This window comes from Amyelois transitella, chromosome 11 (assembly GCF_032362555.1).
Source record: "Amyelois transitella isolate CPQ chromosome 11, ilAmyTran1.1, whole genome shotgun sequence".
Taxonomy (NCBI): domain Eukaryota; kingdom Metazoa; phylum Arthropoda; class Insecta; order Lepidoptera; family Pyralidae; genus Amyelois; species Amyelois transitella.
Window position 1 is genome coordinate 10151966 of NC_083514.1, and position 18275 is coordinate 10170240.

The following is an 18275-nucleotide window of genomic DNA, read 5'->3' on the forward strand; positions in this document are numbered from 1 at the left end:
ATTAGTAGACATACTAACTTATACATAAAAGTAAATTTAAGAGGCCATTATGTCAAGCTCGGGCCACACCTTTTTATCCTTAATATAATCCTCCGTGCTATAATAAGGTTTTCTACAAAGCTCATCTTTAATGTACTTTTTGTATTTTCTTACATACTAATGTTGACTACTAACCTAATTTTTATTAACAATTTTTTAAAATGGTTCATCTCTTACAAAGCGTTATTCCGCCATCATTTTTCTCTGTCCCGTTTTCAGAATTATTTTTCATTTTAAAGTAAGGTTATCCAGCAAATTAAAATAATCATGGAAACACATCCATAATTTTAATTACCATATTTCTGGTTCCTGTTTCTTATTTTTTATTTATTAATTATTAACAAAAGGACGAAGTAGTGAATCTTTGGATACCAGAAGTTACTAGGTTGCACTATTAAAGGGTTTTCTCACTATACAGTGAAATATAAAATGAAAACATATGGACAAATTGGGCAAAACTCAAAGTAAATTTTTATAAAGTAGATTTAAGGTCTATACTTTCAAATTGACATCCAGTGAAATAAAATGCTGAAATTAAGTTTATTCTGCCGTTTCTTCTACACTTGCGCTTTGGAAGCGGAAACATATATTTAATTAGGACTTAAAAAGATGTTATATTTTAAAATAATAGTATTTTTTTTAAATAACATAGGTATATTTTATAAAATTTCTCATCTGATTTGCAGTAATGCGTTTGGATTTTGTGTCATGATCGGAATAATTTAAATTTTTATAGGATAATACACAATATAACTTCGATCATATCAATGTAATTTGATTTGAAGTCGGTTATTTATTTATTATTATTAAAAATTAATTACTATCATCAATTGAATGAATAAAGAAGTTGAAAAGTTATAGTTTAAAGTGTATAAATCTCTTAAGAAAATCCAATCTAAAGTTGTAAGAACACAACTTTAAACAGAGCACCATTGGTATGAAGTTATTATTGTTTTATCGGTCAACATTTACGCTGAAATGAATTTCCGCGGTCGATATAAGTGGCTTTTAAAGAAATAAAATCAGCATTTCATTTGCAGATCAATTAAAATAAATATACTTACCATGTAAGTAGTATAATAAATATAAGTAGTTCAATATAGAAAGAAAATTATTGGAATGAAATTTAATTTATATGCGAAAAGTCGGTAATTAGAACCAAAATTTATCAGCAATTACTTTTGACAAGAATCCACAAATATTTTCTGTCAAATCTTTTTTTTTATTTCAAGAAGTATAAAGCTGTTAACAATTAAATAAAAAATGTAATTTGACAAAGCTTTTTAGTAATAATTTAAATAATAATAGTATTTTTATTTTTCATTTTACGAGCGAATAAATTTGAGTTGGTCAACTTATAGGTACTAAAATTTTATGACACAGATAATTTAATATTTTAAATCATAAATACAATCATAATAATTGACATTTATCGTGTTGGACTCTTTTTTTTTAAGTTTATGTTCCAATTAGTGTTAAATGCATTACATCATATTAAGATGGAACGATATGGATATAAAGATAAAGGTTATTGTTAAAAAGTATAATGTCGAAAAATGCATAATAATGGTAATAATAATTTAACCTTTCATGTTTTTGGGCCACTGGAGATGAAAGTGTAAACTTTTTCGTGAAAACATATTTAATCCCAGTGAGGGATTATGTGTGATTCCCTTCGGCACCAATGAAAAAGAATTGGACCACTCCATCTCTTTGCCATGGATGTCGTAAAAGGCGACTAAGGTATAGGCGATAGGCTAGCAACCTGTCACTATTTGAATCTCAATCCCATCATAAAGCCAAACAGCTGAACGTGGCCTATTAGTCTTTTCAAGACTGTTGGCTCTGTCTACCCCGCAGGGGATATAGACGTGATTATATGTTTGTATGTATATTTATTTATAATTATAATTTCGTTGGATTATAGATTTAGCACAGTCAGATACAGTTGATATACAATTTGCTGGAGTCAGAAGAAGCTCTGTGCCCTCAGATGTGTTTATGAGCATTCATACATTCCTAAGGGGTATGGTACTCGACCCACTTGCTTAGGCGGAGACATAATGGAGGAAAATCTAATTTGCTTTTTGTTTTTTTTTTTTTGTATTTCAATGATAAAAATAATCAATAAACTCTTTTAAAAATAATTTTTAGTTTAAAATATAATTCAATTGTATCTATTTATAATGTACTATAATTATAATGTATCTATTTAAATTAGCTGTAATTTTTTTATGGATGGTTATGAAACTTAAGCAGTATTATGAAAAATTAATTAAAATATCTTAGGTATCAGCAGAAAAAATAATTCTTATATTTTAAAGTACGAATGCAATACAGATACGAGTAAAAATAAACAGGAAATCCAACTTCACTTCACTTGACACTGTTTTTAAGGTTATGTAGAAGTTAATTATACCTATTATATAATTTAGACCAATTTTTTTTTAAAAGTCAACAAAACCCTATTTTTAGAGACATCAAACAATTAAAAAAAAAAGTTCTATCATTTTTAGCTCGTGTGACCCAGCCTTTACCATCTGAAGAAGCGAGTAGACCGGCGCAATCGCATTCGCTCATTTGAAATATGCGCTTATTTACATGCGCGCTGCCAAGAGTTATGTGTTTGACCTGGTGCCACGAGGCAGATATTTAGGTGTAAAATAAATACCAGCGCTGCGCTAATAATATGGTCTAGGCTTTATTTAAATTTTGCTTGTATAGAGTTTTGTTTTGGTTTAATTTTTTGGCTTTGTTTCGATACCGTAGAAATTATTAATAAGATCATGAGGACTTAAAATTTAAGTTAAATATTGTAATTTATATTTTTACTGACTACGTACCCTATTTTTTCCTTTGCCGTGTGGTTCCCGGCGCTAATAGAAAAAAGAATAGGACCACTCCATATCTCTCCCATGGATGTTGTAAAAGGCGACAAAAAGATAGGTTTATAAACTTGGAATTTTTCTTTTAGGCGACGGGCTAGCAATCTGTCACTAAATGAATCTCAATTCTAGCGCTCAGCCAAAAAGCTGAACGTGGCCTATCAGTCTTATCAAGACTGATGGCTCTGCCTACCCCGCAAGGGATAAAGACGTGATTATATGTATGTACGTATCCTATATGTTTATCTAAATTGTATTATCATTGTTTCCAGTAGATAGTTAAATTCTCTTTTTTTATTCCTGTCATTTGGTGAATTTGTGCCTGGTATGTTATGTTTGTGCGTTTGTTTTTATACGAAAGCCTTGTTCGTCTGATTTTATATTTATTGGTTTATTGTAAAAAACCTCGCAAGCTTTTTAGCAAAACAAGATTTATTTATTATTTCATTCACACTTTACAGACTCTGAAGATATATTTTAACTGTAAATAAAGTATGTATGGGTTGTGCACTACGTAGCTTATGAAATATTTTAATTTACATTACTCTAGTTCATACAAAAAAATCAATCACCGTATTCTCGGCCCGCAAACCTGAATGTAAAGCAGGTTTCACACGGGAACCTCAATTAAGGTTATATTAACGCAAAAAGCAAGCAAATTGAATCAGCCCAGAGAATTATAAGCAAATGACCGATACACTTTGAGGGTAGCAGAGATCGAAATGCGTCATCATCAATCATCACCACAGGTTTGTGAATGTAAAGATATGTCATGTGAATTTTGATTTTTTCCATTTTTTTAAGGTTTCTATTTGTGAAATATTATTTAAACTATTTATTTTAAATGTATTTTTTTATTGTATTCTCGGTCGGATTCTGACGTCACAGTTTAAGGCGATGATGTCACGCGTTTAGAGCGTCGTCGTTTATAGCCTCCTGGCGTTAATTTATTTATTTAACACATTATTGTACAATAAAAATATACAAAAGGCGGACTTAATGCCGTTTGGCGTTCTCAACTGACTAGTTGATGGACTCATCAGCTGACCAAAGAGAAAAACTTTAATTAATCCCAGTTCTATCTATCCATCTCTTTGGAGAGGTGCATCTATGACCACGATCCCCAAATAACGAGCTAAATAAAAAAAATATTTACGAACAAGTGGTTTTTTCAAAGATGATTATTTGCCCCCTCTAAAACTTGATTAACTCTATGAAGAAATTCAATTACCTGTTACACTTTGAGATAATACAGGGAAGGGTTCATAAAAGCTTTTACGAGGCACAGATGAGCACATAACTCATTTCTGGGTTCCGAAAGCCTATTCAATGCATAACTCCTTTTATTTATGGCGAATTTCATAGCCTATTTAAATGTAAACGGATTTCACATTTTGAATCTATATATCCATAACATATATATATAATCAAGTTTATATCAAATGCGGGGTAGACATAATCAACAGTCTTGAAAAGACTGATAGGCCACGTTCAGCTTTTTGGCTTAATGATAGAATTGAGATTCAAACAATGACAGGTTGCTAGCCGATCGCCTACATTAAGAATTGCAAGTTAATATCTATAACATATAAAGATAAATAAATATATGTTGTGCAAATTACACAGATTAAGTTAGCGTCAAACTATGTTTATTTATTTATTTATTCAATACATCTTACAAGCTAACAGATATTACATCCAAAATGCTTACAAGATAAATTTAAAATAGAATTATATACAATTATTATAGATTATTAACATTAAATTATGATACATTTAATATTGGAATTAAATGTTCGTGACTTGTGTAACGAGATACTTACTCAACGATACAATATTTTATAATAAATACTACATACATACATATAATCACGTCTATATCCTTTGCGGGGTAGACAGAGCCAGCAGTCTTGAATAATAAATACTTGTATAAACAAAAATCCAAAATCCAGACCAATCAGGAGAAGGTCGGTCGGTCATTCCCTTGTCGGGATTTGAACCCGGAACTTTCTTTGTGGAGAAGGGCATTACCGCTGCGCGACTGGACAGTATATAGATTGACTGACTGACCAAGTGTTCATTAACACCATTATTAACAAGTATACGTTACAATTTTTATTGTATTATCACATTGAATATAATTGGATCAGTTATAAAAGATGACTGGACGATAATGGCACGACAAAGTATTTTTGAAGCCGATGTCTCGATGAGAATTTGGTTGACTCATTTAAGTGGGCTTGTATATCATATAGTATTAAGGTACATACATACATACGGCCGTAAGGATTGAGATGCCACTAATTATCATAATATATTTTTTAAATCTCAATTCCATCCTTCAAACAGCCGAACGTGGCCTTTCAGTCGTTACATGACTGTTCTGTTGCTCTGTTTTCCCCGCAAGGGATAAAGACGTGATTTTACATATAAAAAAAATATATATATACGGGACAAATTACACATGCCGGGATTCAAACCCGGGCGGGCCCTGCGGTGTCACAGACAAGCGTACTACCACTGCGCCACAGAGTCCGTCGTAAATAGATATAATTATGTATAATAAAATATTCAGTGCCGTGTGGTTCCCGGCACCATTACAAAAAAGAATAGGACCACTCCGTCTCTTTCCTACGGATGTCGTAAAAGGCGACTAAGGGATAGGCTTATAAACTTGGGATTCCTATTTTAGGCGATGGGCTAGCAACCAGTCACTATTTGAATCTCAATTCTATCTTAAAGCCAAATAGCTGAACGTGGCCTATCAGTCTTTCTTTACAAGACTGTAGGCTCTGTCTACCCCGCAAGGGATATAGACGTGATTGTGTGTGTGTGTGTGTGTAAAATATTCATTGAGGCATACTGAACATGGCATTTCATACATTTCGAGTGTACTCGCTCTGTCTACCCCGTGAGGGATAACAACGTTGAATCTATGTATGTATAGGTACATACATAGATGAGATAGAATTACATTAGAGCAATACATAGGTATTGCTTGACGAAAAAAGACGTAAGTACCTTACGTATATGCTAGTGAAGTAACATTTAATTAAAACTAACTCACGATGATTTTATTTTGAGAAACGGCTTCCGTTGATCTATTTAATGATTGATGAGCGGTGAGCGTATTAGCGATAAATGATTATAGCGTGGGAGTCATGATCGTAAGGTGTGTTCATATTGTGATACTAGTCCAATTTAATTATGTCTTGGGCATCATTGTAACCCTCAAGTATGAATAATTTTCCCCGTTTTTTTTTTCATATTTTCCATTATATCTTCGCTCCTTATAGTTGCAGCGTGATGTTATATAGCCTAAAGCCTTCCTCGATAAATGGTCTATTCAACACAAAAAGAATTTTTCAATTCGAACCAGTAGTTCCTGAGATAAGCGCGTTCAAACAAACAAACAAAATCTTCAGCTTTATAATATTAGTAGATATAGATTATCTACTAATTGAAAAAAATATTATTAAAAAATTTTGATCCTCAAACAATATTATTAATGTTTTCAACTAAGAATTTGAGTATGTGGTGTATATCTTCAATGGTTTGCACATTTAGCAATAAAATTAACATAATATGTATTAGATTGTATCAATGCAGCAGCATTGATACATGATATACAATTTAACTATAAATCTACAATGGTAACAGACCAAATAATTAAATAAATCGTATGAAACTATGATCTATAAATTAACGCTACCTGTGCGAAGTCGGAGCGGGTCACTAGACTTAAATAAATCAAGCGATTCCACTAGATATATATATATTTGTAATTTTCAAATATCACCATTTTTTTAATCAAAATCATATCTACAACACACAATAAATTAAAATGGTACATGAACAACAAAAATCTCTTCATGACAGTTTCATGAAGAGATTTTTGTTGTTCATGTTCATTCATGGAGGATCACTCATTAAGATTAATTTAATCTTACCGGAGTTGTAAACATCGTGTCCCGCACTGCGTACACGGTCTTAAAAAGTTAATTACATTTGTTTTAACTTTAATTTCTTTGCATTGGCCTCTTCATTAATTGCACATTTTGTTTGGCCTTAATGTGGAGTGAAATTATGTGTTAGTAAATACATATAGTCTCGTCTTTATCACCTCGCGGGATAGACAAAGCCACATTGTGTGACTTTGTGACTATGTCGTACAACCTGGGCAACTCATAGATTTATTAAGATCTAGTAGAGTCTGCCTATCTCTCCGAGAAAGAGGCATGCGATTTTATATATGTAGTATGTTATTAAGCTTTGTTCAGACCTTTCTTCCTTAGTCGCCTCCTACGACGTCTACGAACGTATTTGGAATGTACCTTTAACAGTGATATAAAGACCTAGATCATTTTGAAACAGCGTGAGAATGGAGTAGTGACCATTTTAGGAGATCCAGCCGATCGGAAATCTTGCCAGTTATGATAAAGACCTCGGCAATTTGTTCACTAGTATTTGCTTGTGGGTTCGCTTACTATTATTTAAAGAATTACTATCTTTTTTAAGAAAATTTGCTCATTCATTTTCTTAAATTGGTAAACAAAAAAAGAGTAGGACCACTCCAATTCGTTCCCATGGATGTTGTAAAACGCGACTGAGAGATAGGCTTATAAACTTAGGATTCTTCTTTTAGGCGATGGGTTAGCAACCTGTCATTATTTGAATCTGAATTCTATCCTTAAGCCGTACAGCTGAAAGTGGCCTTTCGGTCTTTTCAAGACTGTTGGCACTATCTACCCACCAAGGGATATAGACGTGACTATATGTATGTATGAATAAAGGAAACATAAGGTTGACAGAGCCAATGTTAGATGGCTACCCAGCAAGGCATATAGACTCATGATTATACGTAGGTATGTATATAAAGAAAAAAAATCCCTTAAAAATTAACACAATTTGAGCAAGTCAAAAGTTGCCACGTAATTATATTATTAACTGTACATACAGACAAACAATTTTACCTGTAGATAAACTTCGCGTGACAAGCGCTGCTCGATATTCACGACAAAGGACTTCGGTTCGATTCCTGACTTTGCCGTGACTTAGTTTGCGGAAATTTGTGACCACACTTTGGAGAATGAACCTTATAATGAACGCTGAAAGATTTATATACCAATGGAGTGTTGTAATTTAGCACGGCTTGGCATTTTGGTTCTAAATAGGAATAAACGTGACGATTTTTTTAAAATAAATAAGTAGTTACCGGGTGGCGAATAGTTTTAGTTTTTAACGCCCGAAGGAAAAAGTGGGATGTTTTAAGTTTGACGTGTCTGTATGTCTGTGGCATCATAGCTTAGAAACGGATGTAGCGATTAATATTTAGTTTTTAGTATGGGTGATTTACTTGCGTTTTTGCTCAGACATGTGTCATCAAAATCGGGTAAGCCATTATAAGTTGTGGGAGTTGAAAGTGGTGAAGGACGCCCGAATGTCGGCGAATATACTCGAGTGTTCTTAGCTTAACCCTCGGTTCCAAAAAGAGATGTATTATAAGAAAAGTTTGTGTCGGGAGATTTTATAATATTTAATAAAATTTAATAGGAATTAGATATACGGATGTCAACTTTATTTTTCAATTTAAAGGGAGGTTGAGAGGTAAATTAGATATTAAATATTGTTATTTAAAAGTAGGGTTAGACAATTGTTATATATTTAAACAAAGTTTTTTAACTGAGGCTAGTCGACGTTTTACGATTAACTCATACATAGGTATGACATGTATTTATTCTGGGTCTATATATTGGGACAGGTAGTGCCGACTCGAGAGATAACGTTAGGGCGACCAAAGATAAATTAAACCTATGAATTTAGATTAAAAACAATATTTAATTTGGACAGAACAAAAGAAGCATGCAATCGTGTCAAGTGTAAAGGTATATCTCTGACTACCCCTCCGGGAAAGAGGCGTGCTCTAATGTCCGTAAAATTATAAGTACGCATTTTAAAGACATGCCTTATAATAACAGCCTAAAAACCTTCGTACATACATTACAATTAATTCCATGAACTCATCTTTCGCGGATTTGAAAACCAATAAATACTCATACCGTACAATTTGCTTAACTTATCGTTCAATTTGCCGCCATAAAAGATATTCCGTTCCATTTTAAACTGGACCCTGTATGTGTATTGAAGATTGTTACGATAATATCGAAATTAAGCAATAACACTCACTCTTCGAGGCGGTCACTACGGAATCGATGCAACTCATAAAATTTTATATTTTTGCATCAATACTCTGTTAAGGGACAAGCGGGAGCGAGTTTTGCAATGCAGAAATGGAAATAATACTTTCTTTAAGTGTAAGCAATATAATGCAGGAAAGTAAAATTGCGCTTCTCATTTCTTCAATCGTAAAAAAAAAAACTTAAACATATTTATGCTTGCGGGGCAGACATAACCAACAGTCATTAAAAGACAGCAGTCAGCTGATCAAGTCAGTGGTCAGCCGTTGAGCTTAACAATAGACGTGTGATTCAAATTATGACAGGTTGCCAGCCTCTTACCTGAAAGACGAATTCCAAGCATGTAAGCCTATCCCCTAGTCGCTTTTTACGATACCATTATATAAAAAAACAATGTTAATATTCTATATTACACTACCGACCGACGTCGCTTAAAAGTTGGACCACAAATCATGATAGGTACTATGTTTTATTGGTAGGTATAGAACTTATAACTAGTAAGCTTTATATAATACTAACCATAATATTATCTTTCCTTCATATTGACAATATACGCCAAAGTGTGTAGTATATCGCTTCACGTCATCGCTTGTCAAATTCAGTTTTCAAAACCCGCTCCGCTTATGAATTGTGCCACCGGCTATAAAGCCCAAAGCGTGTCGTTCCTGATTTTATTGCAACGCTACTGCAACACGACGAAATTAACTATCATAAATGTTAACGTCCATCTTTCAGCGGTATGAGAGACAGATTGGCAGGTTTGTCCCTTATTTATATAAGGGACAAACCTGCCAAACTCTTGGTTGTGAACCGAATGTGTCTTTCAAAATTCTAAATGGTTATTCAATATTGTAGAATACTTCATATCACTTAATAATTGTCATATATTTTGGTTTCACAACATTGGTTGACGTCAAATAAATTACATATACATATGGTTACGTCTATATCCCTTGCGGGGCAGACAGAGCCAACAATCTTGAAAAAACTGAATGGCCACAAACAATAAATGGTAACAAAGTTTACTGCCGCTTTCAAAGCGTAAGTGCAGAAGAAGTGGTAACAAACTGCACTGCAGCATTTTTTTCAGGTCTCTTGAAGGCTTCGCTTCTGTTGCTTGATTCAAATGAACCCTGTAACAGCGGTGGTCCTAGAATTCCCTTCGATACAAAAAAGGTATCCTTTGATATAAAAAAAGGCAGGTGTTGTGCATATGGCGTTTCTGTCGCGCCACAAACTAGCGCTGTTCTGTTTGACGTCATGATGAAAAGCGTAATAAGTGCCGTGTGGTTCCCGGCACCAATATAAAAAGTATAGGACCACTGCATATCTTTCCCATGGATGGCGTAAAAGGCGACTAAGGGATAGGCTTATAAACTTGGTATTCTCCTTTTAGGCGACAGGCTAGCAACCTGTCACTATTTGAATCTCATTTCCATCATTAAGCCAAGCAGCTGAACGTGGCCTATTAGTTTTTTTTAAAGACTGTCAGCTCTGTCTACCCCGCAAGGGATATAGATGTGATTATATGTATGTATGTATGTATAGTTTATTAGGACCCCGTAGGCGTTAGTTTAAGTCGGTTTCTTACCTCTGGAGAGGAGCCTGGGGTGGGTGTGGGACTTATTACGGCAACCGATTTGCTAGTGGACTATTTCCAATGTTATTTTCAATACACTGGAATCCTTTTAACAGATGAATAAGTACATCAAACTGAACAACCGAACTTGACCAACGACTTACAAGCATAGGTAAAAGAAACATATGAAAATAACCCTATAATTTCTTATTTCTCGGATTGGACTTTCAAAATGTGAATAGAATAAAGACACGAATTTATATGTATTTAAATAAATGACGCCATAAAATATTAATTTAATCCATAATCAATTAACATCTTACGGTTATTCCCCGTCCATTATATTACGACACGATTATACGAAAATAATTTTCAAAATGTCGACCAACAAACTTAAATCACAATTATGTTACGCATCGATATTTATCACATGAATTCGGCTCGTAAATCGGACCGAATCGAATCCGATGCCAAAAGAATCGATTCACTCCATTCTTGATTGTAAAATGTTATTGTTCCATCGGAAAATTACTTTCACCTGCAATATTTTTTATTTTCGATAGCCGTAAACATGTTTTGGTGTAATTGTGTTTATGGTGTATTTAATACGATTTATTTGTTAAAAAAGGGGGGTAAGAACACCAGTTTCGAGGCGTGTTTCTCTACTTTAACTCGTGACAGTATTATTGAGCTCATTCAGGTATAAAAGATAGGTAACGAAGTAATTATTTTGGCCTCTGTGGCGCAGCGGTAGTACGCTTGTCTGTGACACCGGAGGTCCCGGGTTCGAATCCCGGCCAGGGCATGATGAGAAAAGAGATTTTTCTGATTGGCCTGGGTCTTGGATGTTTATCTATATAAGTATTTAGTATGTGGATGAAGCAAAGGAAGTATGCAGGGATCGTGGCAAGTGGAAAGAGGTAGTCTCTGCCTACCCCTCCGGGAAAGAGGCGTGAGTTTATGTATGTATGTATGTATGTATTTAGTATAAAATATAGTATCATTGAGTTAGTATCTCGTTACACAAGTCTCGACCTTACTTCGAGGCTAACTCAATCAGTGTGATTTGTCCCATACATATACATATATATATATATAATTAATGAACCTTTACAATTTGTTTCTCTAGTAATATGCTATATGCTAGCAACCTGGGAATTTCTTTGAATCTGATACGACCTATGAGTATTGTAACTATTGGCTCTGTCTATCCCGGATGAAGACGTGATTTGTGTGTGTATAAGTACGGAATAAGACTTATTATTTTGTGATTCTTCTTGTAAGCGATGGGTCAGTATTTGAATCTCAATCCCAGCATTAAGCCACACAGGTAAACGTGACCTTACTTTTTAAGACTTATGGGTCTTTCTTCCCTGCAAGGGATATAGCCGTTATATGTATGTATTTTCTTGTGTGGTTCCCGGCACCAATAGAAAAAAGAATAGGACCACTCTTTCCCATGGATGTCGTAAAAGGCGACTAAGGGGTAGGCTTATAAACTTGGGATTCTTCTTTTAGGCGATGGGCTAGCAACCTGTCACTATTTGAATCTCAATTCCACGTTAAAGCCAAACAGCTGAACGTGGCCTATTAGTCTTTACAAGACTGTTGGCTCTGTCTACCCCGCAAGGGATATAGACGTGATTATGTGTGTGTGTGTGTGTTGAAATAGTTGAAATCTCAGCGTGAATCGAAAACAATCACACCAGTATCGATAATTTTACATAGATCTCAAGGGTACTCAACTACATACATTGTAAAATAAAATCCTCTTTGGACCTTGGGCCCAGTACACAAAGAATTCTATTTGAGAATCTGGAAACTTACCTAGAAATATGCGTATTCAACCGCCATTTTTTTGTAATCACCATTTTAGCTTTAAATAAATATTCACGAAGCGCAAGTAATCAATCTTCTAAAGCGGCTATTAGTTACTCTAACAAAGGCTTCAAGTTACGGATTCCTTCCAATAATGACTTCTAAAAAAAAGTGTGACCACAGGCGTTCTATAGCTTCTCCTAACACTTCGCTATAAAGGTATAAATCTGCACTACATCCGTCTCCCTCGCACACATTCTCTCACATTCTATTGACACTTCAGAAGCTCGTAATGAGCTATTAAATGATACTTTTTAATTTGTGAGAAATGTTTAGTTCTGGGCACACGTGGATCCACGAAAATGTGTAGATGTGGTATTTTTTTTTTTTTAATCCAATAATATTTATGCGATATTTATTAGTGCCGTGTGGTTCCCGGCACCAATACAAAAAAGAATAGGACCACTCCGTCTCTTTCCCATGGATGTCGTGAAAGGCGACTAAGAGATAGGCTTACAAACTTGGGATTCTTTTTAAGGCGATGGGCTAGCAACCTGTCACTATTTGAATCTCAATTTTATCTTAAAGCCAAATAGCTGAACGTGGCCTATCAGTCTTTGCAAGACTGTTGGCTCTGTCTACCCCGCAAGGGATATAGACGTGATTATATGTATTTAATAATATTCTATTTATATTTTTAAACAAAAAAAAGTAAATGGTGAAATTGATTGTAATATTAAGAATTAACTTAGAAAATACTTAAGACCAACATTTATTGATTTCGGAAAAACAAAATTTCCTTATCTACCTATTATACAGTTTGTTTCCAGTAATATAGAAAGAGACGACTACTACTTGTTTGATCATGGTTACACATCGTGCAGTTTACACGATGTTCTCCCTCACCGTGACAGCATCGGTCAGCACTCATACATACATACACGTCTATATCCCTTACGGGATAGACAAAGCCAATAGTCTCGAAAAGACTGAATGGCCACGTTCAGCTGCTCGGCTTAATGATGGAATTGAGATCCAAATAGTTACAGGTTGCTAGCCCATCGCCTAAAAAAAGAATCACAAGTATGTAAGCCTATCCCTTAGTCGTCTTTTACGCCATCCATGGGAAAGAAATGGAGTGGTCCTATTCTTTTTTGTATTGGTGCCGGGAACCACACGGTCAGCACTCATGAATAGATATACCACACTAGCTGTGCCCGCGACTTCGTCCGCGTGGAATAGTTGTTTTGGGCATCATTGAAGCCCTCAAGGATGAATAATTTTCCCCTTTTATCACATTTTCCATTACTTCTTCGCTCCTAAAAGTTGCAGCGTGATTTTATATAGCTTAAAGCCTTCCTCGATAAATGGTCTATTCAACATAAATTTTTCAATTCGAACCAGTAGTTCCTGAGATTAGCGCGTTCAAACAAACAAACTCTTCAGCTTTATCATATTATTATAGTATAGATTTAACAATTTTCCCACATCAATGTCCTTATTTCTAAGTAAATGTTTTTACCAGAATTCCTTCGCAAAAATGTCGGTTCGTGTGTGAGGCGAGAAATCTGCCGCAACTAATAAGCTAAGTTTTTCTTAGTAATTGCTTACTTGAAGTTACCTTAAGTAGGGCTTATTTGTATATAGTTTGTAAACATACATACAAACGTCTATATACCTTGCGGGAAAGATAGAGCCAACAGTCTTGAAAAGACTGAAAGGCCACGTTTAGATTGGAGATTCCAATAGTGACAGGTTGCTAGTCCATCGCCTAAAAAAGAATCCCTAGTTTGTAAGCCTATCCCTTAGTCGCCTTTTACGACATCCATGGGGAAGAGATGGAGTGGTCCTATTCTTTTTTGTATTGGTGCCGAGTACACACAACACAATTTCATCATAACGATATCCAGGTGAACATGGTCTTATATTTTTTTTTAATGTTGAATCTGTCTACCCTGTTAGGGATAAATACATAAACTTAATATTAAACAATCGCAATTACGTCTTAAAAAAAAAACAAAAAAAAAAAAATATTTACCACAAAACTTCCGTGTATGGCTTTAAAGGTTAAATTAAAATATTAACATAATCAAACAAAGTGGTTTAATTGAAATCAGTCGGCTTTTTCTCTAGAACGATCGTAATGAACAAAATTAAGATGTTCGTGATGAACGATAACTGGCCGGAAGTCGTTCATTTGGGGCCCATAAATTGTTAATTATCAAATCATAATAGTGCAAAATAAAATAAATACATATGGAGATATCATTTCTTGAAATTTAGGGATAGGCTTATTAATTTGGGATTCTTCTTTTAAGCGATGGGCTATCACTATTTGAATCTCAATTCTATCACCAAACGTGGCCTTTCAGTCTTTTGATGACTTTGGTTGGGTCTAGAACTGACTGTGAAAAAGACTGAAAACCCACGTTCAGCTGTTTGGCTTAATGATAGAATTGAGATTCAAATAGTGACAGGTTACCTAAAAGAAGAATCTGTCACTATCATGCAATGTACATACATACATACATACATATAGTCACGTCTATATCCCTTGCGGGGTAGACAGAGCCAACAGTCTGGGAAAGACTGAATGGCCACGTTCAGCTATTCGGCTTAATGATAGAACTGAGATTCGAATAGTGACAGGTTGCTAGCTTATCGCCCAAAAAAGAATCCCAAGTTTGTGAGTACCTATCCCTTAGTCGCCTTTTACGACATCCATGGGAAAGAAATGGAGTGGTTCTATTCTTTTTGTATTGGTGCCGGGAACCACACGGCACCATCATCAATGTTTCGAATTTTAACCGACTGCACACCAAATGTTTTTTGTTTTCTCAACCACTGGATTCCATGCTTGTGACAATGTATGGTCGTTCTTCCGATTAATCCTATCCTACTAATATTATAAAGGCGAAAGTTTGTATGGATGTATGGATGTTTGTTACTCTTTCACGCAAAAACTACTGAACCGATTACCATGAAATTTGTTATGTAGGTAGCTGAAGACCCAGAATAACACATAGGCTACTTTTTATCCCAGAGTTCCCGCGGGATTGATAGGGTTTCCATGCGGACGAAGTCGCGGGCGGCCTCTAGTAGATTAATAATCATACAATGCAAGCAATGCAAAACCGCTCCGTGTCTAAGATATTACAAAAAGCTAGTTTTAAGATGAAGCGAAGTAAGTGTGCGGGGATCGTGACAGATGGAAAGATGTAGCCTCTGCCTACCCCTTTGGGAAACATATTTTATGTATGTATTTAGTTAAAGATGCTAAAGTTCTTCATCACTTTCAGCGCAAATACTATAGAGGTCACTTCTGTACCTTTATATTTTATGATTACATTGATTAGATCGCTTCCTATTGCGTTTTGGTGTATTTTGTACGTGTATTTTCGAGTAACATTCGATGTTGACATTTTGTGTCTGTTAATAAAATAGAGTAATGAAATGTATGCCATTTCACGTGAGAAATTTTATTCTAAGTCAAGAGAGTAACAGCTTTTTAAATATTAATACCAAACCAACTTCTACACACACTACTACATAGAGTTAAAAATAAATGTCTCTTGGGTTCTCGGCTCTAATAAAAAAAAAAAATAAGACCACTCTATCTCTTTCCCATGGACGTCGTAAAAGGCAACTAAGGGATAGGTTTATAAACTTGGGATTCTTCTTTTAGGCGATGATCTAGCAACCTGTCACTATTTGAATCTTAATGATATCAAAAAACTGAACATGGTCTATTAGTCCTTTCAAGACTATTGGCTCTATGTACCCCGCAAGACGTGATTATAGGTATGTATGTAATGTATGAGAATTCAATAATAACATATTGTGTAATTACATTTAGTATGCTGTCACAAGATTTTTATCAGAAACAAAATAAAATCGGCAATAATTTCGTGAAACCACATTTAAGGGCATCATTAAGTAAAAGCCTGACGCCTCGAGGACTCGATTATGATCGCTCGGAATCGTAACTTTCATCGATACATTTAAATCGATATTCGCTCAAAATTTGATATTAACCTTAATGAGCCATGATCACCGTCCTACGGGCGATTGTGATTGGTGTATTCTCTTTGTAACTGTACAATAAACCCACATACACCTACATATGCGCCTGTGGTCGCATCGGTAAGGTTATAATGCGTGATGAGCAAAAAGTCACAGGTTCAAATCCCAACTCGGCTGTGTACCAATGACTTTTTTCAAAGTAATTTGAAATTTGAAAACATTAGTCTGAATACTAACCGATGTTCTTACCGTGAGGGAAAACATCGTGAGGAAACCTGCAAATTCAGGCAACTAGAATAACCTTGGATCGAATATGGGTTAGGTTGACCTGCAAAGGTTGCGGGGGTCAGATGAGAGTCGCGTCGTGTCGAAACCTGACTCACCCAATCCTGGATCCATGATCAAAGGCATACCCCGGGCTCCTCTCCAGAGTGGTGAGGATGCAATCGGGACTAAAGCCAGGAAGTATTAACCCTCATACCTTATCTAAGACGTACCACAAACGTCTTTACCTAATCTAAGACATACCTTTAACAATCAAATTTAGCTGGAAATGAAATTAAGAGTTAGAAATAGTGACATATGGCTAATCTATATCAAGTTTATAAAGGCCTTTTCCTACCCCCCAGAATTCAATAGTAAATGAAAGGCTTCCAATGATTATTTTTAAGGCGATGGACTAGAAACCTGTCACGGCTTTTGAATGTCAATTACTTTATTGATCCATCGAGCTAAACGTGACTGAGATTTGCGACTACTGGCTTTGTCAAAAGAGATACATATGCAGTGATAACATATATACAATGAATTTTTAAGAAAGATACGTATGCAGTTATAATTATTATTTAAGCTAAATTGTGATTTTTCTATGTAGCCTTCTTTCTACCTAGTACCAAAAGGAACAAACCAAATCACCTTTAATTCCTTTGCCACTCAATTTTTTAAAAGTGTATCGACATAATTCAGCCAAAATTATGACGTGTTGTTACAACAGTACCTCTCATTATGATGGCTACGTAGTCTTTAATTTCAATTAGGTCTTAATAGTATTTATACGGGGTGTTACTACTGAGAACAAAAGAATAGCTAAGATTTGACGAAATATTCATATTGAAATAATTAGTTTTACATTAATTCATGTTTTTTTAATGTAGACAATGTGCATTCATCCCCGATTTAGAATAAGGAGATCTATATTTGTAAATTGACGTCCGGTGAAAATGCTGCAGCGTAGTTTGTTCCGCCGCTTCTACTGCACATGCGCTTTGGAAGCGCTAGTAGTTATAATTAGATTTAAGTGATGTGACGACAATAAGTAATACCTTGTATCCAATTTTGAAAATAAATCTATTCTATTTAAATTATTCGTGTGTGAAACAAACGAATTCTCTAGTTTATATATTTTTTTAAAGATAGATCTTAGTCGCCTCAGTTAGTATTTATTTAAGAATATTTAATGTCTGTAATTTCATACTTATGTTATACAAATTATATTTAATATCTACATACATACATATCATCATGTATATATCTTGCGGTGTCTACACCGCAAGATATATGTTGGCTCTAGCCAACAGTCTCGAAAAGACTGAAAGGCCACGATCAGCTGTTACTGTTTAGCTTTATGATAGGATTGAGATTCAAATAGTGACAGGTCGCTAGCCAATCGCCTAAAAGAAGAATCCGACATCCGTTGGAAAGAGATGGAGTAGTCATATTCTTTTGTCTATTACC